The sequence below is a fragment of the Polypterus senegalus genome, chromosome 6 (genome assembly GCF_016835505.1).
Source record: "Polypterus senegalus isolate Bchr_013 chromosome 6, ASM1683550v1, whole genome shotgun sequence".
Classification (NCBI taxonomy): Eukaryota; Metazoa; Chordata; class Cladistia; order Polypteriformes; family Polypteridae; genus Polypterus; species Polypterus senegalus.
In genome coordinates, this window is record NC_053159.1 from 159,364,867 (window position 1) to 159,388,986 (window position 24,120).

The following is a 24,120-nucleotide window of genomic DNA, read 5'->3' on the forward strand; positions in this document are numbered from 1 at the left end:
CTATTATTTGATTCTGTAAGCCCACTAAAACACTTTTAAATTAAAAAAAAAAACCATTTGCGATTTGGGGCAAATTTACGTGTGCGATTACATACGATTAATCAAGATTAATTCTTACACAGCCTCTAATTAATTGGATTAATTTTTTAATCGAGTCCCACCTAATATATATATATATGTGGATATATATATGTAGATTTGTATATATAAATGTGTATATACAGTATATATGTAGATATGTATATGTGTATATACAGTATGTATATATACAGTATGTATATATATGTATGTGTGTATATGTATATATATATATAACTGTGTATATATATGTGTATAGATGTATATATATATATATATATATTTATATATATATACCAGCAACACTCATGACAATGACAAAACAATTACATTGTCAATCATGTTACGTTATTATTAAAATGTTTCCTTTTCTTTTTACTTCTCGCTGCCAATCAGGGTATTTTGCTATATATATATATATATATATATATATATATATATATATATATATATATATATATATATATATATATATATATATACAGATATATACAGATATATATATACAGATATATATAAATATATATATACAGATATATACAGATATATATAAATATATATATATATATAAATAGATAGATATGACAACAACACTCAATATCAATGACAAAACAATTACATTAACAATCATCTTACGTTATTTTTAAAATGTTTGCTTTTCATTTTCATAACTTCTTTAACACACTACTTCTCCGCTGCGAAGCGCGGGTATTTTGCTAGTTCTACAATAAAATAAAATAAATAGAGGAATAACCTTGGAGGTCAATCATCAGCCTGAAAGTGGATAGTAGTTGTCACATAGTATATGTGTACCAAATTTCAGGTAAATATGTCAAATGGTTTGCAACCTACAGGACAGGTGATTTAAAATCCTAGACAGACAAACGAACAGCCACAGCAGTGTACTATATATAAAGATAAGCTCAAAATAATAAACAAAACAAAATTAATGTGACAAAATACCATTACAACCTAAGTAGCAGGTCATCTTGCGTCCATATGCTTACTAGTAGGAGGCTATCTGTCTTATTATTCTCTTATTCGTCTTGACCTTTGCTCCTGCATGGCCACTTAATGGAGTCACAGAAACAGGCAGCATGACCTGTCCTCCTCTTCTAAGGATGGAAAATGGCAGAGAGAGAGAGTAAGCCTCTGTATAGTAAAATGTAGTGATATAGTGAATAGTGAATAGTAAGGAATCCTGTGGCATCTTTACACATCTCTTGAGCAGTGTGGGAGTGTAGTTCTAAATGACACAGCTCAGGCACAACCCAAGTCCTGTTTTGTTTCTGTCAGCATTTCTCCAGTTTCAAAAGTCGTACACTGCCTTCTCAAACCTGCGTTACACTCCAGCCTTTCTTTCTAGGAAGATAGGCTAGGAGAATGTAAAGTTCCCCTGCATAACAGGCCCACTCTAGTCAACTCTTCCCCTCCCTGCCACAGCTGCTGGCTCAAAATTGGCTTAAAAACCTCCTAACAAAATTTTCTTATCAGATCTAGAAGAGTCATAAATATTCCAGAGCAACAACAGCCATATCCTTGCATTTCAATATTGTTAGACATAAACTTCCTTTCCTGTTTAAACATTTATATCATTAGACATTAATTAAAAAATACTATCAATGTATATGCTACATATTATTCTGTTAGTAGAAGAAAAAACAGATTACCTGGAGAAAGACCCATGCAGATTTAGGGATAATTTACATACTCCACAGATGGAGCGCAACCAGACATGGCATTTACACCCAGGATGAGAGATACATGAGCCAGTAGAGCTCATCAGCGGGCCAATCAATTCCCAATGAACTACCTTTGGTGTGGGATTGTACATGCTCATTCGATTTTGGCGCAAGCTTTTATTTTGAGGACTATGCACTCCTTCCATATGTCTATTACATTGACTGCACATTAGTCTGAGTTATTGTATGATGGTTGTATGTATTAAGGATGTCTGGGGCAGGAACTTGCTGTGTTAGGTCCTTATGACCATGTACTAGAAAAAATTAGCCTCAGAAAAATGATTGGAACTTGTTTACATTTAATAATAATGCATTTAGAAGCCAAGGATATCAGCTGCTTGAGTCATTTTAATCTCAAAATATTGTACTGTATAATGTTTTTCAGTGAATTTCAGAATTAAGGAAATGTGTGCTGAAAAAATTGCTTCTTTCTAATATTCAAAACATAAGAAAAAACCTTGACATGGGTAATTCTGGTGTTATAGTAATTGAGTACAAGGCTGTAAAAAACTCATTTAATGAAATGAAAAAAGATATATACAAATATACAGTTAAAAAACATTTTATTATTTACCTACATACTAATAAATGTCATCCAATTACTCTTTAAAACATCAAGGAAACAGGTCAAGGAATTCTAATGCCTATGGATAAGGATATGTCAATCATACAAGAATAAAATTCTTCAAATGTATGCATTAACATGATTTATACTTTGCTTTCACCATATTAAAAATTGATTTTATATATTAGACAGTTTCAGCAGCATAAATGATTTCTTTTTGTTTTCTGAGACTACCCAGCATGCCTGACAATCCCCCACTAACTGCAGCTTAGGCACCAGTCTGTATATTCAGTAGATAGATAGATAGATAGATAGATAGATAGATAGATAGATACTACATCTTATGGTCTCATTAGCAAGATTATATTAAGACAGTGGTTCTCAACCTGTAGGGCGGGCCACCCTAGGGGGGCTGCGAAGTAACAAAAAGGGGGGCGTGAAGATGTGAAAAAAAGAAAACAAGAATCAAAAATATGAAAAAAAAATCTGTTGAAACTAAAACAAATGAACTTAAACTAAATTCTGATACTAGAACAATAAATATAAAGTTAGATAAATGTCAAGATAAGTAGGTATAATAAAATATGCATCTACATTTCAAAAAAATGTTAGGGGGGGCGCGATTAAAACTGTTATGAAAAGTCGCAAATACTTAAAGGTTGAGAAACGCTGTATTAAGAATATGAATGCATGTTCCTTCTTACAGGAGTAATGGCAACGACAAAATAAGAATTACTGCACAGAATCACTTTCAAATGAGACATTTGTTTATCTGAAATAAAGGAAAAATAACAAAAACAGGAAAAATTGCCAAAAAAGAATGGTCAATCTAATGCAAAAATAAAAATATGATAATAGTAGTTATTATATGTTTTGATTAATAATCTTAATTTATTTTTAGCATGTTGAATTTAGGCTGTACTACAGTGGGACTTCTATTAGATGTGACCACTAGGACCACCAAGAAGAGAAAGCACACTACAGCCAAGCAATGTAACCAGCAAAATTTAATCTTTATTAAACCTACAGTAGGAAAGAAATACAAAATAAAAAATAAAAAATACAGTGTAGCACTTTTAGCTTTGTGATCTTATCCATAAATCTTAGTCTTTCTTTTCTGGAACTTTATGGGCCTGACTCCAAAAATGGACAAACTGTACATCTATGAGCAGATGGAGTTTTATGAACTAACTAGCCCTCTTCCAGCAGGTCCTTTTGTGCAGCCAACCCGGGTCATGTGACCAGAAGAGGGAGTCTCGACTGTTCCTTTTAAAGACCTCTTGGGGCAAATTCTGGTGCAAGTGACTTCCTTGACATCCCTTGGCCACCTTTTGTAGACTTCAGGTCCCCAGCTGAGAAAAAGAAAGAACACGCTTTGCGGTATCTAGAGCCAGGTGTCACAGAGATTAGGAAAAAACTGTGAGAAAGATCGAGAATAAATAAAATGAAAAAAAATCAAGTTTTCGATGTCTTGCAGTCAGTTACATCCCTAACTAAAAGCTATGCTGAATACTTCTTATATTATTTCCACTTCTATTTTTTTCTTCTGTAGTCTAAGCATTCATTCTTAGTCAAACAAATTACACAATATTAGGTTGCTAGTAATGGTGCACAGCACGATAACATGCAGTGAATATGCTTGCCTTGAGCATTCATTGTTTTCCTACTCTTACTCTGTATGTTTAGCATTCGTTTGATCAAAGGTTGATGCCTTGCTGCTTCCAGAGCAGCTCTTATTTTATCCACCCTGGCAGCCTGCTTCTTTTCTTCTTTTGTCGGCATCTTTTCATGTTAAAACTGATTAAGTCAGTGTTTGTGTTGCAATTACTTAGTATGGTTTCTTTAATTTTTCACTTAAGTTAGCACTTAAGTCTTCCATCTACCTCAAGAATGATTTAAGACATGAAGAGGTAGGGAAAGTGACGGCGAAGGTGGTTAGGGATGAGAACGGCAACTGTATGAATCTATACTAATAAAAGGCAAAGCCCTCACTCACTCACTCACTCACTCACTCACTGACTCATCACTAATTCTCCAAGTTCCCGTGTAGGTAGAAGGCTGAAATTTGGTAGGGTTATTCCTTACAGCTTCCTTACAAAAGTTGGGCAGGTTTCATATCGAAATTCTACGCGTAATGGTCATAACTGGAAGCTGTTTTTCTCCATTTATTGTAATGGAGATGAGCTTGAAACCCGTGGGGGCGGAGTTTCGTGTGACATCATCACGCCTTCCACGTAATCACGCAGTACGTAGAAAACCAGGAAGAGGCCCAAAAAGCGCTGAAGAAAACATGCATTATATAATTGAGAAGGCAGCGAAACAATAAGAAGCGAGTGAGTGACATATACAACCATATTCATGAGTTCTGCTACTTCGGAAACAAAGCATGATGTAAACCTAAACTTTAAATTAAGTTCATAGACAGGCTGCCGCTGGCGTTTGTAATTTAGTGCCTACCCATATAAGGCCGTCCGTCAGCGGCAATCCAATAGCAAACTGCCACGATTAAATATTCACGGGTGAAGGACTGTGCTTATGCAGAGGAAGATGAGATGGTCAGGGTGGTGTTTGGCACAAACTCAGCGAAACTGCGAGAGAAAGTTTTAAGTGCCAGGACTAAGGTAACATTAAATACAGCCATGGACATAGCACGACATGGCACCAGCACAGCTGGGAAACTTCGATGCATGTACACGGAGCAGCTCACGTGAACTGGCGCGTGCACAGACAAAAGCAACAGTTCCAAAGAGCTGAACAAAAACTAATTACACAATTGAAAAGGCAGCAAAAAATATGAAGCGTCTGATACATACAAGCATATTCATAAATGCAGCTACTGTGGAAACAAAGCACACGGTGGAAAAAGTCAATGTCCCGCTAAAGGAAGACAGTGTAAAAAACCCGTGCATGCAGTGTGTCAGGTCTCAGATAAAGAAGACGACCTGTTTATTGATGCAGTAAGAAGCGAATCGATGAATGAAACCTGTCATCTTTACAGCGATTGACAAACACGGAATGTAACTTGAACACAACACATCCTACAAATACGAACCTGATTGAAAGAAATAATGATAATCAAATCCTTGATGACAGCAACACTCAGTAACACTCACAAAACAAATACTGTATATTGACAGTCATGTTACGTTATTTTTAAAATGTTCCCTTTTCTTTTTCATAGCTTTTTAACACACTACGCTCTCGCTGCGATAGGCGGGTATATATATATGTATATATATACCCGATCTACATACTCGAATAATGGATACTTTATTCGCCATCAATGATTGTTTTGGTAAAGCCATACTCAGTGTATTCATTAGATGAGCGGTAAAAAGTAAGGCGAGGGAGGATGACTTATTGAGGCATGCAGGCTGTAGTGCGTCAACTCTATCTGAATTGCGATCACATTTAAAAAATATATCTTTTCAAGTTCTATTTAGTCCATATGTGTCAAACTCAAGGGCCGCGGGCCACATCCGGCCGGCGTGTAATTATATCCGGCCCGAGATCATTTTATATACTGTATTATTGTTATTAATGGCCGGGTATATGAAGCGCTGGTAACACAATAAACTACAGATCCCATAATGCAGCGCTTCAGCTGCCTTGGCCGAACACTTACCGCGTTAATCAAGTCTAGCTTATGATGCTGCAAGTTATTGCGAAGCTAGCTCACACGATGCTGAAGAGAAAAGTTGATTCTGAAAATAGAGCCTTTAAAAACCGATGGGAGGCTGAGTATATGTTTACTGAACCCGTGTGTCTCATTTGTGGAGCTAATGTGGCTGTAATTACAGAATTTAATCTAAGACGGCACTATGAGACAAAACATCAGGGTAACCTGAAAGACCTGAATGCAATGCAGAAGATACAGAAAGCAGAAGAATTAAATAAGAATCTGACACTTCAGCGACGTTTTTACCGTGCACAATCACAAAGTGATTTCAAGTGAAGCTGCTTTTATGGGAGACACAAATGCACCAGTTCACCTTGCCCCACTTTCCCTGTTGCCAAGTAATGTTAAACCAAGTCGTCACTACGGTGTTCCCAAAATCGCACTTTGCTGATAAACTGGCGCACTGAGTTTGCACGGCGCTTTGGTGACTTTGAAGAACAAAAAAAGTCCGTCTACATGCGGCTCGAACCTTGTGCATGTTTGGTAGCACATATCTGTGTGAGAAGCTCTTCTCAGTGATAAAGACTAACAAAACAGCACACAGGAGTCGCCTCACTGATGAGCACCTGCAATCCATCCTGAGAATCTCCACAACACAGAACCTCACACCAAACAGAAACGAACCTGTGGCCAAAAAAAGATGCCAGGCGTCCAGCTCTAAAATGACATATGAGCAAAGACAACTGAATGATTTGATTTGTTATTGCTGAAAGGAACACATTTTATTTATATTTCCAGGTTTTGTTATGCAGCATGTTCATATTTGAATTTGTATAATTTTGACAGGATATATTTTTATAGTTTATTTTTTATATAAAATTACATAAGAGTAAAGAAATTTGAATGTTTGTTCTTTTAACGTTTACTTTATTTCTAACTTGTATAATTTAGACAGGATATATTTTTATGGAGAGCAAAATATTATAAGTTGTTTAAGGTTTGAGTTGATTTATTCAGGAATAATATTCCTGTCTGTTTTTACCATTCCTACCAAAGATATTTCTGTCGACTAAATAAAAATTCCTTCTATTTAAAATTTAAATAGAACTTGAACAAATCGATAGTTCATAATATCCACGCAGACTTGCACGTAAGAGCAGTAGTTATCCGTTTTAACAAGCAGCGTATTGCACTGATACGAAATAGCTGTGTGTGTATATATGTAGATATGTATGTATATGTATATGTATGTTTATATATGTGTGTGTGTATGTATGTATATATATATATATGTATTTGTGTGTATATATATGTGTATATGTATAGATATGTATATATGTTTATGTGTGTGTGTAAATATATATATATATATATATATATATATATATATATATATATATATATGACAGCAACACTCATCACTCACAACAGTGACAAAACAATTACATTGACAATCATGTTACGTTATTTTCAAAATGTTTCCTTTTCTTTTTCATTGCTTCTTTAACACACTACTTCTCCGCTGCGAAGCGCGGGTATTTTGCTAGTAATAAAATAAAAATGAAAAGAGGAATAACCTTAGAGGTCAATCATCACCCTGAAAGCGGATAGTAGATGTCACGTAGTATATGTATACCAAATTTCAGGTCAATAGGAAAAAATGGTTTATGAGCTACAAGTAATTTAAAACCCTGGACAGACAAACAGCCACGGTAGCGTTTTATATACTGTATAAAGATACTCTGAGTATTCACTGGAGGATGGTACCCTGTCCAAAGTTTCTCCTTGCCATGTAACCATCATTTCTAGAAGAGGCCGAGCACCTATCAGATGCCATAATTGATTCCCACCTGGGACCTTGAGGTCTTCTGACAGCTTTTTAATTGGTAAATTTAAACTTGGTGAGATGAGTCGATGGCAAAAATCCCTTTTGATGGGCTAACATCCTATACAGTTTTAGTGTGCTTTACATTTACTGTTGCTAAGTAAGTTTCTGGCTCCACTGCAGTAAATTAAATGAGATGTGACCGTTTTAGGTATGATTTAATATTTCAAACAGGGTAATGAGTAACACAATTTACTGTATAATTAAACACTGTCCATTTCCTTGGAGCAATCAGATTTGTCAGTTTAGATTTGGTGTGATTGGTCAGTTTGGCTTTGGTGACAAGACAAAAATGAAGTGAGAGTGTGAGACGCACAAGAGGAGGAGTAAAGGTGCACACTGAGAGTCACCTTCAAAAACCCAATGTATAAAACTGGACAGGAGGCAAGAAAGGGGCCTTGAAAATAATGACGGAGTCTGAGAAACAGGCTTTACAGTAATGCGTTCAAGAGAGGGAGCGCTGGTGAAGAGATGTTCAGACACACACAAATAGAGGAAAAGCTATAGATAGAATAACTTACAAAATATTTGCTATTACTTGTCCTTGACAGGCTCTGTGACAAGTCATTATAAAGTGGCCATAAAAAGTTTTCACCCTCACTTGGAAGTGTTCACACTTTACCATTATACCAAATTGAATCACACTGGAATTGATTTAGCTTTTTAACACTGATCAGTAGAATAAGTCTCTTCAATGTCTTCAATAATAGACTGCATGAGTTTTCACCTTTAATATGACACACCTAAATCATCACTGGTGCAGTGTGATGGGCCACCTCAGGGGATTTAGATTTTTCATTTAAACATAGCCTGTGATGCCCAGGTTAACTGCAGTTGGCATTTTCATCCTTGAACTTGGGATATCAATACTCACGACCAAGGATGGACTGGGCAATGAAGATGATTAACAAAAAGATGGAGGGTGGTGTAATGAATAGTTTCTTTTGACATTTTGAATTCTTTTGAATTTTTTACGTTTTTTTCATAGGCTATAACAATCATCTAGGTGTTGTTTTCTGGGTTTTATGCACTCAGGGAATTTAATTCTGTTATTTTCTTCATTTCAACCTTTCTTTAGAAATGAACTTTTATTTAATGTCTTTTTGAATTTCATTTTGTTTAGACTGAAATGGCCATTTTGAGGCTTCAGTAGTCCTGATACAGATCCTGGTTGCTACAGATACAGTATGGCCTCTATGGGCATAAGACCGGGGTAATTGGTGAGGGGCCATTTTCTATCTGATGTTGGACCAATCCTAGTGGCCCACTTTATTTATTTATTATTTTGTTTACTGGTTATTGAAAAACAGCTCTGTATTTTGACTCTGATTTTTGGTTTAGAATTTGGCTCTGACATTCCATCTTCTTGACTATTGGTTTTGACCTTTGCTTTGCCTCTGCTCTATTCTTTCTCTTGTGCCTCAGGCCTCTTTTATGAACTGATCGCCATTTTTGCAGAATGTACAGCTGGTACATAAAAGTGCCTTATTTTAAAAAAAAAACATAAACAGTGCAGTGCAGTCTTTAATAATTAATCATAACAACTATTCTTGTGGAGGTTAAAATGCAAATAAATAAATAATCCAAAAAAAGAGTACAATTAAAGGTAAAAAAACACAGTCAGGGTCTATCCATAAAAATTCCGCTCAAGCCCCTTTGCCTATTTCTAAAAACCAATGACTCCTCTACTTACCCTTTTTGGTCTCCTCGGCAAAAGGGAATGTCTTACAAATGGTGCAGTCAACCCTTTATATCTGGCATGTGTTCCCAAACCGACCCTCACTGTCTGTGGGGACCCCATGATTCTTTGCCTTTGATTCTTTACCTTTAACCTCCAGACTTTTCCTCTTTAGTTCTCCCTGTTCGATCTCTCACAATTTGGCTGAACTACGCGTGTCAGCACGTGAATGTGCAATCATCCAATTCCTACATCTACACCCTGGGGCTGCCCAGCAATGCCAGCATGCTCATCTATGCCCACCCCAACACCGAGGCAGAGCGCCCAATTTTCAAATTAAAACACATTTCACCACAGACCACTCAATACATCTTACCACTTTGTCTTTCTTTTTATGTAAATAGTTAAGAGGCACTTAAATTTGGAGAGATGAAATGGTGTGAGGATGCTCCAAGTAAGAAGAAGTCAGCGTAGCCCAATGGGTATGCACGCCCGAGGCATATTTCATATTGTGGAGTACTACATGGCCAATATATAATACCTCTGAGTAGAAGAAGAAGATAGCTCAATACTAACATGCTGAAGCTGAAGAAAAGGCAATAATAAATTTCAAATGCCAGATTTTCAAAGTGACATAAGAGAAAGAAGAGTTGAACCTCATCTGGTTTTGGGCGCGCACACCACATGTGAGTTTGAATTCAGTTACGTATGGGCTTCCTGTAAAAGTGCAGGCAGTGTCACTGCGTGCTCCCCAATCAGGGGTGGGATTAGCATCTGAGGAGAAAATCCTGACATTCCCACAACCATATAAAAAGAGATAGTTTGCACTAAGGGATATCTTTTATCAACTTGCTTATGCAGAAAAACCATCTCCTGTCATGTATAACACAGAATGGAGAATAGAGACTGTGAGAATTAAAAGAACAAGAGGAAACGGTGGGACTAGTTTTCGGTGAGTTTTGACTTGTTTTATTTGTATAAAGTTTTTGAAGATCTTTAATTTTTTCTAGGTTAGCATTTTTTGTGGAAAGAAGGAGAAATCCTCTTATCTTGTTTTTTTGTTTTTCACTTTATTTTTCTTTGCATTTTTTTTTTTGTGTGACATTTCAAGTATTAGTTATAGTTATGTTTGTGATGTGTGCTTGTTAATGTATTATGTATTTATATTTTTTCAAATTAAAGATGTTATAAGAAGTACTAATATAGTGGATTCAGGGAGGGTCCAGTTGGGGAGTTTGAGGGGACTCAAGATGAAGATTCTATATACTGTAGGACCCCAGTTTGGCTAGGGGTGGCACTAAGCTTATGCTCCATATAATCGCTGATGTGGACAGCTGAGACTTTCATTGTTGTTATCTGTTTTATCTTTTCTGACGAAGTGTGGTTGGATGCATGCAGCCTCTTGCAGTTTAGTAACGGGTTATAGGTTGTACATATATTTCCTTTTGAGTCTTTTACTACATCTCCAAGGTCTCTCAGCGCCAGCATTGCCAGGTCTGTGGTTTTCCTGTCCAATTGGCCAATTGGGATATTTTTGGTGGACATCTTTGGGGGAAAATGGGCTTTCACTGGCTTCCATTTTTTTTAAATAAAGTGGTATTTTGGACTATTTTTCAACTCCCCTCCTTTGGTCTATTAGTGTGATTTTCATCTAACAAGGACCCCCTACCCTTCTTTTCGAAGGTATGTACCTAATCCATCGCTCTCAAATCTCTGACAAGAATGACACCATCAGCTTTTCAATGTATCAGTTTGTATAAGTCAGGTATTGACCTATTTTCTTGTGCCACTTTGTGGGTTTTGAGCTCTCCTTGGGCTAGATGTTTGCATAAGACGTGCCAACCCTGCTTAAGGTAGACTTTTTGCCTCACTCATTCAAGGTTAAAGTTAGTACTAGGGTGTTATACCGTGTTAGCCATTATGAATGTAGAGAAAAGCCAAGCAAAATGACACCATTTATTGGCTAACTAAAAAGATTACAATATGCAAGCTTTTGAGGCAACTCAGGCCTACAAAGCTTGCATATTGTAATCTTTTTAGTTAGCCAATAAAAGGTGTCATTTTGCTTGGCTTTTCTCTACAAGGTTAAAGTTAAAAGATCAAAGTTTCATTACTGGCTTTTTACATGGTTGTGGAAGTGATTATCCAGAGAGTGGGGTTACAGGTTTTATATTGTTTTTTGGGAGAGGGTGAGTTTTACTGAGACGTGTTTTTTGAATTTGCAGGAGTGCATGGCTCTTTTGCCACATCTTTTTGACCTTCTTCCTTTTTTTCTGGGAATGTTAGTGCTTGGTCAAATGAACATCTTATGTTGTATCGTTTTCTCAACGTCATCTGCCCCTCTTGCAGGTGTGAAGTTGTGATACTTGTTCAGTGCTTCCTTCAGCTTAAGGTTCTGGGCTCTGGATGTGACTCAAATGGAATGCACTATTATCTCCTGTCTGAGCTTGGTGGTAGGAATATTGGATTTATTGATCTGTATGCTCCCAATCCCTTTCATGGTATTGTGACACCCTGTGTAGTGGGAATTGGGGGACAAAAGCCTACACTCTTGGTGTCTAGTATGTGGGACTGAGTGTGACCAGGATGATGGTGTAAGACAGGGAGATTTTTGCAAAAATAAAGTGAAATTTTATTTACAAGTGCACATAAAGAAAAACAAAAATAATGTCCTGCGGCTAATATACAGAATATTAATACACAGTGCAATACTGCAAAGGATACACAAAACAGTTATAAGTCCAAAAATGATGACTATTTACAGTATTTACAGAGCTGACTTAAAGTCCAAAACAAAAAGAAAAATACACACATATTAATGAAACCCATATATACACAACAATTAAAAATAAAGCTGCCTTCCTCCACAGTAATCCAAGTTAGGAAGTGGCTCCTCCAAATAGTGTATAATACATGTTTCCCAAAAACAATAATATTCAAAATAAAGAAAAAGAAAAAGTGTATATAGAAAAATAAACAGTGCATCATTAACCACAACCCAATAAATACCTCCAGCAAAGTTAATCCAGGGATATTTACATAGGAAGAAAAAATATTAACAAAAATCAATGCACAAGCAGTAGTACTTGGTAAATTCAATACAATGTTCTACCATCTACCTCTCTCTAAGCAAGATCAAGCCAGAAGACCCCCTGGCCCTTGCGCCAACCAATTAAGCCTCTGAACATCATCCCTCCAAAGCCGCATGTTGACGTGGATGAGACTACAAGGAGTGGCGTCTCCCACCCCACACAACTTTTATAAAACTGTGAGCAACCAGCACGCGCACGCGTAGCTATTCCCGCATTTGACACGCGTACTGCACTTCTCCCAAAAGTGAAAGTAAGCCCTTTTTTATTTTTTCTTCCCTTCCCTGAGCTACTGCCCAGACAACTGCCAATACGGGATCCCATTTCTAAGCCACGGCAAGCCGATACTAAGGTACTTTGCACTTTCTCTCACTCTTCTAGCATTATGAGGTCGCGGGAGGCATGCGCATGAGTGGAAGACCTACAACGCACGCCATCCCAGCCAGTCAATTGCAGGAGCCCTCTTTCCACTCCTACATGAGACCTGCCGCAATGTTCTCCAGAAGGCACTCATATAGTCTGTGAAGACGTCCTTCTGCACTTTGTAAATGGAGAAAAAGAGAAGCTTTTATTCTTTATACATTTTGTTCTTTTTTTTTTCCAACAAATGCAGAGGACACTAAACTAATTTTATTTAATGGCTGAGGCACATTACCACAGGTATCTTCTTCCAGGACTTGGTTAGTCAGATTCTATAGACAGATAGATAGATAGATACTTTATTAATCCCAAGGGGAAATTCACAATACACACTTTACACACGATGATTATGGGTTTGTTATTAGCACAGATGCTAATGCTGTGTTTAGTACAATCCTGGTTAAATCTCCTCTTATACTGGGGTACTGGTTTCCACCTTCAACTCCCACCGTGTGTAAATTTGCTGTTAATCTTAATCTAGTTGATTCATATTCTTTAATTAACTCTTCTTTTAAAGAGCTTCATTCTCGCATCTGTTACATTTTTGTTTCTCATTCTCTAGCTTCTGCTGTTACTAATGTCAGACTCCTTTCCTCCTGCATTTATAATCATAAGTGTGCTACACTATACATGTTTTTGCCCATTTGGTTTATCAGGTGCCACGATGAAAATGTAATCCATCTCTTCTTCACAACTCTAAATTCAATGTATATTTGGCTCCTAACTTTGAAAAAATTATTTCTATCAATACTGGGTCAACTCAGGATCCTGCCATTTTCTGAATGACTGCTAAAGGTTTCTTTTGTGATGTTACTATTGCCTTTGCCAGTGGCTTGGCACATGAATCTCATCAAAAGATCTCTGACCTTGAAAATCATCTCCCATTTTTAGAGAGCTCACTCCCCCATGTAGTGTACAAAAGCATAGAACTCTAATTGGTAACACTAATTTTGAATTAAATGCTCTGCTGTGGTGTTGTGTGCAGTTTCTCGTTCAATGCAAACAGTTGTGGTAGAAATCAACATCTTAATAAAAAAAAGAAACTTATCTTCTACTAGGATGTATTTGGTAAAACATTTTTGAGTCAGTAATCAGGCAGGAGAAAGCTTGTCTATCTGCTTCATTTATTCACCCTTACAACACCAGGCTGAAGAGGGAGCATACATCACAGCAGTCTGTTACAGCATGGTCAGAAAAAAAGCAGAAGCTCATACTTTAATTGGTAACTGAATTTACTTAACAGTGCTGAATTAATGCATACACATCACCTGACATTTACTCTGATTGGTTGGTTGGTTAACACCCAAATGTCTTATTGAAATAAGTCTTTCATACATGTGTTATATTACATTAACCTCCTCCTGGTATATTCTTAACTTTGTTGTTCACGTGACCATTATCTGGTTTCCAGATATGCCTGAACTGGTTTTTGATATGCATTAACCCTAAGATGGATGTCATATTTTAATATGGAAAGCAAGTAACTATACTACTCCTAAATGACTATGTGACCACTAAGTCTAATTTTTCTTCCACACCAGACACGGTACTAGGCTTTAGAAATGTGATTCATTCACTACAATTTTGGCAATTAAAGAAAGTGAGGGTCTCTGACTACTAACACAGACAAAATTAATAATTTTCTCTTTTTAGTTCTATTTTAATCTGTTCCCTTCATCCTCCTACTGTGATACCTCTAGATGTGGATTCATTTTTAAACTCCCTACAACCTCTAAGAGCTTTCAGAGTCAAAAGCCTTTGTGCTTGATGTTCCCCTTTCGCATAACAAACTGGAAGTAGCACCAAATTTTTTCTTTTCTGGAAAATCTCTGGGGCCTGATGGATATCCCCCGAGATTTTTTCCACTTTTTAAAAGCAGCCTTCAGTTTCACTCTTTCAAATGTTTATTTCTGCTCTTTCTCCTTCCCACCTCAACCCTTCATTTAATTCAGCTTAAATAAAATAAGTACCCCACTGATTTCCCCAGTTATTGCCCATTATCACAGATGAGTTCTGATGTCAAGCTGCTGTCACATAGGCTGCAGACTGTGATTTCTGAACTGATTCATTCTGTCCAAACTGGTTTTACCAAATCCTATTATGTAGCAGATCACGTTCGCCGCTTGTTGCATGTTACTGTTATTCTTTCCTTGCTTATTGCTATTTTTTTCCTAGATGTAGATAAGGCATGAACTGGTCCTTTTTGTGGAAGGTCCTGGGTAGAAGGAGCTTCAGGGAAATCTAATCTTAAGTTTATAAACCAAAGAACAAGTCATTTCCTTGAGAAGCATCTTCATTCTAAGGTCATCAAAGACCACCATATATGTAAGTCTTGCTAGTGAAGGAAGATTCAAGGAGACCTTAATGAAAAAGGGCTTTCAGAAGCAACAGCTACGCATTTATTATATTACATGATTTGTTTAATGTTTAAATGCTAGGATCATGGCAAGTTGTGTTTTCCTTCAAAATAGATTCAAAATTTGAAGGTAATGTACAATTTGTTTCCATGCTACAGTATTGTGGCAATTGTAAATCATTTCACCTTCAGAAAATCTAATTGTGTGTTTCACGGCTGAGCTCAACAAAGCATAAAATAACTGCTACCATGGTAAGGAAAACTGAGTCATGAGAACTAAATGTTCCATTTTAGATAGTGTTACATTTGTTGGTCTTGTTATCAACTGCTGTTCCTATTTATAAATTCATACCCACAGCGTGAATTTAATTTATAATGTGAAATATATCTCAGCATGAAAAAACAAACAGATTCTATAGTTTTTGTTTGCTTCCAGTCACTTACTCAGGTACTTATGATGCTTCAGTGTGACTTTAAAATGAGATTAAAAAAGACTCAATATAACAATGTCTGGACAGCCATTTCAAAACAGGATGCCAATTATATTGCTTTACCTTCCAAACTTTCATTTTACCCCCATCAACTTATCTATACTGAACAAAATCTTTAAGCACATTTGCTTACATCTTTAATGTATTCAGCGTTGAATTTATAAAAACAGCTGTGGCGCCCTTTTCAGGGTTGACTCCTGACTGGCATCCAGTGAATTCTACATTGGATTAACACTTGAATTACCAGAGCCTGTGAAAAAACTCATAAATTCGTCCCACCTTAAATCGCTTTACACCTCTCCATCAGTGTCTTTTGTCCTTTAAATCTATACTAATAAAAGGAAAAGCCTACCCCCATCTGACACTGCTATTTTCACATAAAGACGCGCTATAGCTCTGCAGCGTACTTGTGACTTTACGCTGTAGGTAGTAAGTAAATAAACCAAGGTAAATAAGTAAATAACATTCAATCTGGCTCATATATACAAAGTACAGCGACAGCAAAAGTGCGAGAATGCAGTTAAATGGTACGAGAATGCAGGTAAACTTTTTTTTGGGGCACATGCACCATCCAGATCTAAACACTAGCGTTGAAGAGTCTGTAGCTGCAGGTGGAAGCTGCCATCGCTGTATGTGATCATAAATGCGACTGAGAGAATAAAACTGAATAAAAAAAGTATCATACATTTACACCGGCTGTTACAGACTGAAATCAAATGTATGTTTTTATTCTAAAATAGTAAGAATAAGAGTAGTTCACTTCGCAAAACGGACTCGTCCAGGATCAAACCCATGAGGTTTTGATTACCAGTCAACAGTTGATACCATTGCACCACCGAAGCAATCGTAGTAAATGCGTGTCAATGTCGCACCCTAACATGGGTTCTTTTTCTGCAGTTTTATTCTTAAATAGAAGTGCACTTGTTCTGTTAAATTTGTCCCTTTTGTGAAAGTGTTTATTTGATATTTGGAAATCAGGCTTAACATATTATACACTTCATGTCTACATTTTGTCAATTATTACTAAAATATGAAAAATGTTTCTGTTTTAATGATATGTTCACTTATACATAGGTTGTTGTAGACACGGAACACACATGAAATGCATGTGTTCCAAATAATTATATAGTATTTATAAAAGGTGTTTTTTTGCATGACTTCTCATACTATACAGCTCCAAGAAACTGACACGCAGGTAAACAGACTTGAGCTGAGAAGACTGTGCGACGGTGGAGGATGTGATAGTAGGCTGCTTGCTGCTTATCTACACATTTAAAGGACAAAAGACACTGATGGAGAGGTGCAAAGCGATTTAAGGTGGGACGGATCTACAAGTTTTTTTCGTAGGCTCTGGTAATTCTAGTGTTAAGTGGTTTTCAGAATGTTATGATATTATGTTAAATTTAAGATTAAATAATTAAACTTGAATATACTGCAGTTTAAAAAAAAAACGTTTCCTGGAAAGTGTCCCTGCTTATATACTTTAAATATTCTAAAAACATGCATGGTTACCCAAAAGCATCTACAATATTAATTTTCCATAAAAGGGTCAAAGAGAGCAAACATTTCTTCTTGCATTAAATTTCAAAAATCACCGATTTCAAAAAGAGGTGTGGGGGACTGGAGCAGTCTTGGGTGCAAGTGTAACACTCCAATTTTTGGACTTGTTTTTATTAATTTACTGGCCATTGTACAGTTTTTCTGGGTTGTGTTGTTATATTAAGAGAAAATATAATTCCTGTGGCAACCAGTAGAGGGAGCAGTGCAATACATTTAGTGTGGTTCAGATCACACTATGCCCTCAGTTATTGTGCTGATGCCTCATTCAAATATGCACAGCTACACAGAAAAGCAGCATTGCTTTACTGTCTCTCTTTTTCTCATAGCAGGTGGGTAGTATAGTGTTTTACAATACTAATTCTCACCAAAGTACATGGTAGTGCTTTAGATTAAATGTATTAATAGTAATAGTGCAAGAATGCATATTTTGTACTATTAACGAGTTACAGGTTATTCCTTATTTTATTGAAAGGACAACTCTCCCTGTGTTAGTGGCGTATCACTTTCCCACCTACAGACGGTATATTATTATGTATGAACTACTCTACTTTCTTAGTAATAGAATATTCTCCTGTACACCCAGATTTTGACAGATGAATCATTTAATGGTTTTTCACCTATTTGTTTTCTGTATTTTACGCTTCTGTGTCACATATGTTAACAAGTGGAAGAGTTCATATTAATGGTTGTCACGCCAGGAGTCACTGTCGCCCCGTTAAACCCAATAGACAGATACGCAGACACAGGGTAAAAGCACAAACAAGCTCTTTTAATTGTTTTTCCTTCTTCAAAGTGCCTTTAAAGCACTACAGTCACCATATGTAGGAAAATAAAAATAAAATAAATGTAGGAAAAGTTACAGTTATATTATGGTTAATTGCTTTAAATATTTATATTTCATGCAATTTTACCACTGAGTTTGCCTACTTACACTAAATCATAGTTCAAGATACTATGTTATTTGAAAACATTATTACCTGAAACCATGCAAAGACATATAAAAATTTGAACTGAATTAATATTATTAAGTTAACTAATAAAATAAAAATACGCCACCAACAGGATTTTTTTGACATCTGCACGCCATGTGCTGGTGGCACCGAATATTAAAATATGTAAAACAATCTTCTTATATAATACGCTACCATGGCTGTTTGTTTGTCTGTCCAGGATTTTAAATCACCTGTAGCTTGCAAACCGTTTCACCTATTGACTTGAAATTTAGTACACATATACTACGTGACGTCTACTATCCGCTTTCAGGGTGATAATTTTTATTACTCTTTTATTTTTATTTTATTTTATCGTAGAATCAACTCTCAGCAGCGCATAGCAGGGCGGCCATGTGGAGCATGGGCATGGGCGCCGTTCTCATTCCCTACCACATTTGCTAATCATTCTTGAGGCAGAATGAAGACTTAAGTGCCAGCTTAAGTGACAAATTAAAGAAAACGTACTAAGTAATTGTAACACAAAAACTAACTTAATCAGTTTTAATGCAAAAAGATGCCGACGAAACAAGAGAAGCAACGGGCCTCTAGGTGGAGAAAAGAAGAGCTGCTCAGGGCGCAGCAAGCACATCAACCTCTGAGCAAACGAATGCTAAACAGAGACAGAGAAAGAGTATGAAAACTATGAATGTTTAAGTCAAGTGTATTCACTGCACGTTATTGTGCAGTATGCCGTTACTGGTATGTATATAACTTGTATGTATATAATATCATTAAATAAAGTTAACAACAGAGCAACTTCAGCAGAGGGGCACAGGATTTTTTTGGGGAACTATTGTGTAATTACAACATCAATAAAGTCCACATTAGAACAGAATTTCATTGTGACCACATGCAGGTTGTACCGATCAAACATATGTATGGTGACGCCAATAAGTGCTCGCACTCACACGCCCATTACACCACTCATTAAATTTCCATTTGAATACAGTAACTGCTGAGGTCCCCATTGTAATGTTTCCAATAGATGTCCTTTATTACAACAGCCCTGAGGATGCCTTGCCATGTGTGCAGCTCACTTCACTATAAGAAGACTGAATAAATATAGGAAAATATAGGAACTCATAATTTAGAACAATCAACACAAAGACAATATTAAAGGCCATCAGACATTGCATGTTTTATAAAGATAGAAAGGTACCAAAATATTTAGAATAGATTAAAAGTCTATGACAAACATTTGATTGTTGAATATGAACTTAAAGTTACATTTTCTCCTGGGTATGAATCAAGTTTTATTTTTCTAAATGTTTCAATAAAAAATAAAAAGAGTCAAATATTATAATCATCTTCACTGTTAGCATTCCAGAAACGATGAACACAAGAAAATTTCCTTTACACAGAAAAGTACACTCAGAAATGCACACAGAAAATGTCCCTTACACCACATCTTCTTGATATACAACAAATAAGTCTTGAGAGTGAATAATTAACAGATTATAACAAACTGAGCTTCACTCCACACAAAGCAGCTCCAGAGGATCCCACTGTAAAAAACCAAACACAATTTGTATTAATCAAACACGTGCAAAGTGGCAGTGTAGTCTTTGCTTTTGTGTTTTTATTTGTAATTTTATTCCTGCCATTGAAGGAGTTCCTAATTGGCAAAAAGTACCTGTAATTGTATTTTGAGTTGCATTCTCTGGCCGTACTTTCAATATTGATGGATGAAGAAATAGAAAATCTGAGATATCTCTCTAGTTTTAGTGTTGTTACACTGGTTACCTGTGTCATTTAGAATTGATTTTAAAATATTACTAATCGTATATAAGGTGCTTATTATTATTCTTTTTTATTTTATTGATTTTATTAAAACCACACAACATTCCATATAAATAAATTAATTTTTACAAATTAATCATCATCAAGCCCTTCTGTGAGAACCTTAAATCCAAAGAGGACTGTTTCATTTATGTTAGGTAGAATGCCCACAGGGGACTGGGCAGTCTAATGGTCTGGAATCCCTGCAGATTTTATTTTTTCTCCAGCCGTCTGGAGTTTTTTTTTTTTGTTTTTTCTGTCCCCCCTGGCCATTGGACCTTACTCTTATTCGATGTTAATTAATGTTGATTTATTTTGTTTTCTTATTGTGTCTTTTATTTTTCTATTCTTTATTATGTAAAGCACTTTGAGCTACTGTTTGTATGAAAATGTGCTATATAAATAAATGTTGTTGTTGTTACAAATGTAAGATTGATTCTAAGAGCTAAGCATAAAAGAAGTGGTGTGGTGGCCTTTTGCTGTTATGAAACCAAAAATCTGGAATAAAGGCTAAAGCTGTTGAATATTTTTGAAACCTGCTAAAAACCCAGTTTTTTAATTTGGCTTTTCTGTAGCTACATTTTTCCTTGTACTCTTAATAAATTATATAGATATAAAAATATAACACTGTTTAGGGATTTACAATCATTACTAATCTTTGCTTTTCTTTGCTTTCTTTTGTGGTTTTTCTGTGGTGGCATCATGCCCCCCACACCCCAAATCAGGGTACAGGGAAGCCATCTGTGATGGTCGAATAACGGCTGGTACCCCAACTGCCCACAAGATACACTGCATTGAATCCTTTCGGACATAGCCTGAAACAATGAGGAATGATTTAAGAACATTCATGGTAGGTACAATGTCCATTGGGATCTGTGTGGTCTTTTGGCATCGGAGCCCCTGCAGATTGTATTTGGTTTTTTTCTCCAGCTTAACTAGAGTTTCTGGAGACTTTTTCTGTCCTCTTGGCCATTTGATCTTATTATCATATTCAACTGCAATAGCTTAAAATATGACATTTTAAACAAGGACAATGTTTTTCTACTAATTATATGTCTATGTTAAACTAGGATTTTTTTTTCTCTTTGTTACTTTTTCATTTTTATTTTTCCTAATTTTATTTGTGTCTTTTCTTGTTAACTTTGTCTATGACATCTTGTAAAGCAAACTGAGCTACATTATTTGTATTTAAATGTGCTATAGAAATAAATGTTGTTTTTACTGAAAACACTGCAGTAATGAGAAACTCTTGACGGCTTTACACTAGTATTTATATAATATTTCACCACATGCAGATTTGGTGATTATTTGGAGTTTGTATGTTTTTCTTGTGTCTTTGTGGGTTTTTTTCTAACACCTTAAGTTAATTCGTAATGTTAAATTTTAAATTGGCCTTGTAAGAGAAAGTGGCCATTTCTTCTAGGCTTTAGTGGCACATCTCGGCCCTCATGTATAATGCCGTGCGTAGAACTCGCACTATAACATGGCGTAAGCACAAAAGCCGAAATGTGCTTACGCACAGAAAAATCCAGATGCACGAATCTGTGCGTACTCCAACTTCCACGTACATAAATCCCGATCACCGTGAAAAGTAACGCATGTGCACGCGCTTCATGTAACGCCCCAACTCCTCCCAGAATTACGCCTCTTTGAATATGCAAATCAATATAAATCGCCCTTAAGCGCAGCCTTCTGTGAAAAAACAATGGGAAAAGCACGGGGGAAAATATAAGAATTTCAGCGAATACCAAGTTAAGGCAAAGGAAAAACATACTATTTGTTTAATTAAACCGTGGTATAATCAACAAAAGGAAGTTGATCGAGTAACATAGAGCGCTGGAGAAGCTTGAAAGCTCACGTTCACAAAATCGATCAGTGCCGGAAATAAAAAGAAGTCACATATCAAAGTCGCCGTGAAAAGGCGAGTTGTAGCCCACTGTCTGAGTGTCATATGAAAGCTTATTAGGGTACAGAGAAAAAAAGGCACACAGTGGGGAAAAAGCAGGAAATGTCAACTATAATCTCGAAATTTCCACTTTAATCATGTAGTTTATTTTGTCATTAAAGTAGAACATCATAAACTTCATCTTAAAATCGTTTAATTAACCAGTCTCTCAAATCATATCGTAATTAAAGTAGCACATCAAATACTTTGTTTTGTATGTGATCTTCTATGTGCTCTATGTGTGTGAATCACTACTTGCTTCTTAAACCGTCTGTCTTCCTCCAACTGGACACAGAATCCATTACATTCATGATATTACAGCTCTGTGAATAACTAAAATACTGAGATGTATACGTGATATCATTTTCATGATGATAGGAGTTAAAGCACATTATTAATCATGGGTTTCACGGAACAGTGATTGTGTGAGACCTTCGATGAAATAATTTATTGCAGCAGTACTCAGAGGCAGCTCTAGGCTTATGGTGGCCCTGGGCAGAGGAAGAATCAGTGGCTCCTTCGCCCGCAAATGTCAATAAGGTATCTTATGCACGGTGGATGGCCACGTCTGTTGCGGACACTGCATAGCCGCCTCGTGCTCATGACACAAGCATTTAACTTTTGCCGAAATTTGTTGCTGCGCTTTTAGCTGTGTTGTTATTTTCTCTTTCTGTTTTATATTCAATATATATTGGCGTAGCCGCCCCTGCAGTCCTTGCTTTTCTTTCTCCAAATAACCGATCGCCACACAATCAGCTCTGTAATAGACGTTAAGCCATCTGTAAGCTTAGAGCGCCGATGCTTCAAAACGTTTAAGGAACATTGAAATATCTTCATAGTACATGTTTAATTATTCTATCCTTCACGACAGTTCCAGTGAAGAATATAGATTATTTAAATGAAGTTAAAGTTTTAACTGTATAATAATAAACATATTTTGCTGCATTTCATCTTAAAAATGATATGTCATCATATGTAAATACGTGCTTTATAAAGTGGCTCAGGTTATGCGATATTATAACTGTAGTGCAAGTTTACAGTGGGGTGATTGTACTTATAAGTACAAACAGTTCTACAAGGAGCAATTGATTGAGTGTGTTTAAAGTTCTTGGGATGAAACTGTTTCTGAACCGCGAGGTCCGTACAGGAAAGGCTTTGAAATGTTTTGCCATGGCTGAGATAGTGTGTGCTTGAAGCTATATACCGATAAATCTCTTTCCGATCAGCTGCTGCTGTGATTCACACTCAGATACAGTGATATAAAAACTCCAAGTGGTGCAGTGTGAGTAATATGGAAAAAGATTATCTGCTGTGGCAACCCTTAAAGGGAGGAGCTGAAAGAAGAAAAAGAAGAAGAAAGTGCAGTGAGAGTAATAACGCTAAAGCAGTTATGGTATTTGTAACACTATGGCTATTCCCTGGACCATTATATTGTTACAAGTTAATTACAATCAGATGCATTACACTAATAAACAATATGCGGTTAGTTTCAGTGTATTTTTAAAGCTGCATCAGGAAAATAAGGAGTAACCACACAGGAACAGTAGCATTGCTTTGACGCTGGGTGCTGCCAGTCTGCAAAACCGAGCGGAGAACTTGCGTACGACATGGTATGAGGTACCGTGGAAAAGTGCATGTTTTATACATCGCAAGTTGAACGTGGAAACGTTCTTACGCAACATTTCTGTGCGTATGCACCGTTACTACATGAGGCCTCAGGCCTGTTAAGAAAGCAGATTTAACAGTTATTAAGGCATCCAGCTGTGCCTTGTCCCACTTGCATTCCAAACTAAATGAATGAACTCCAGCTTGTACCAGGAGGTACTCTCTGCAGACCACTTGACCCAGAAGGCACAAAATGGACTCACGTAAGAACAAAGACCTATAATCCAAGAGATGACAGCAAGGAGGGACAGAAGAA

General features: G+C 36.4%; 1 pseudogene; it reads left to right on the top strand.

The window, feature by feature from the left end:
• LOC120530672 overlaps positions 1-12,142 on the top strand; it is a 44,037-nt pseudogene extending 31,895 nt beyond the window's left edge.
• Positions 12,143-24,120: the final 11,978 nt, after the last annotated feature.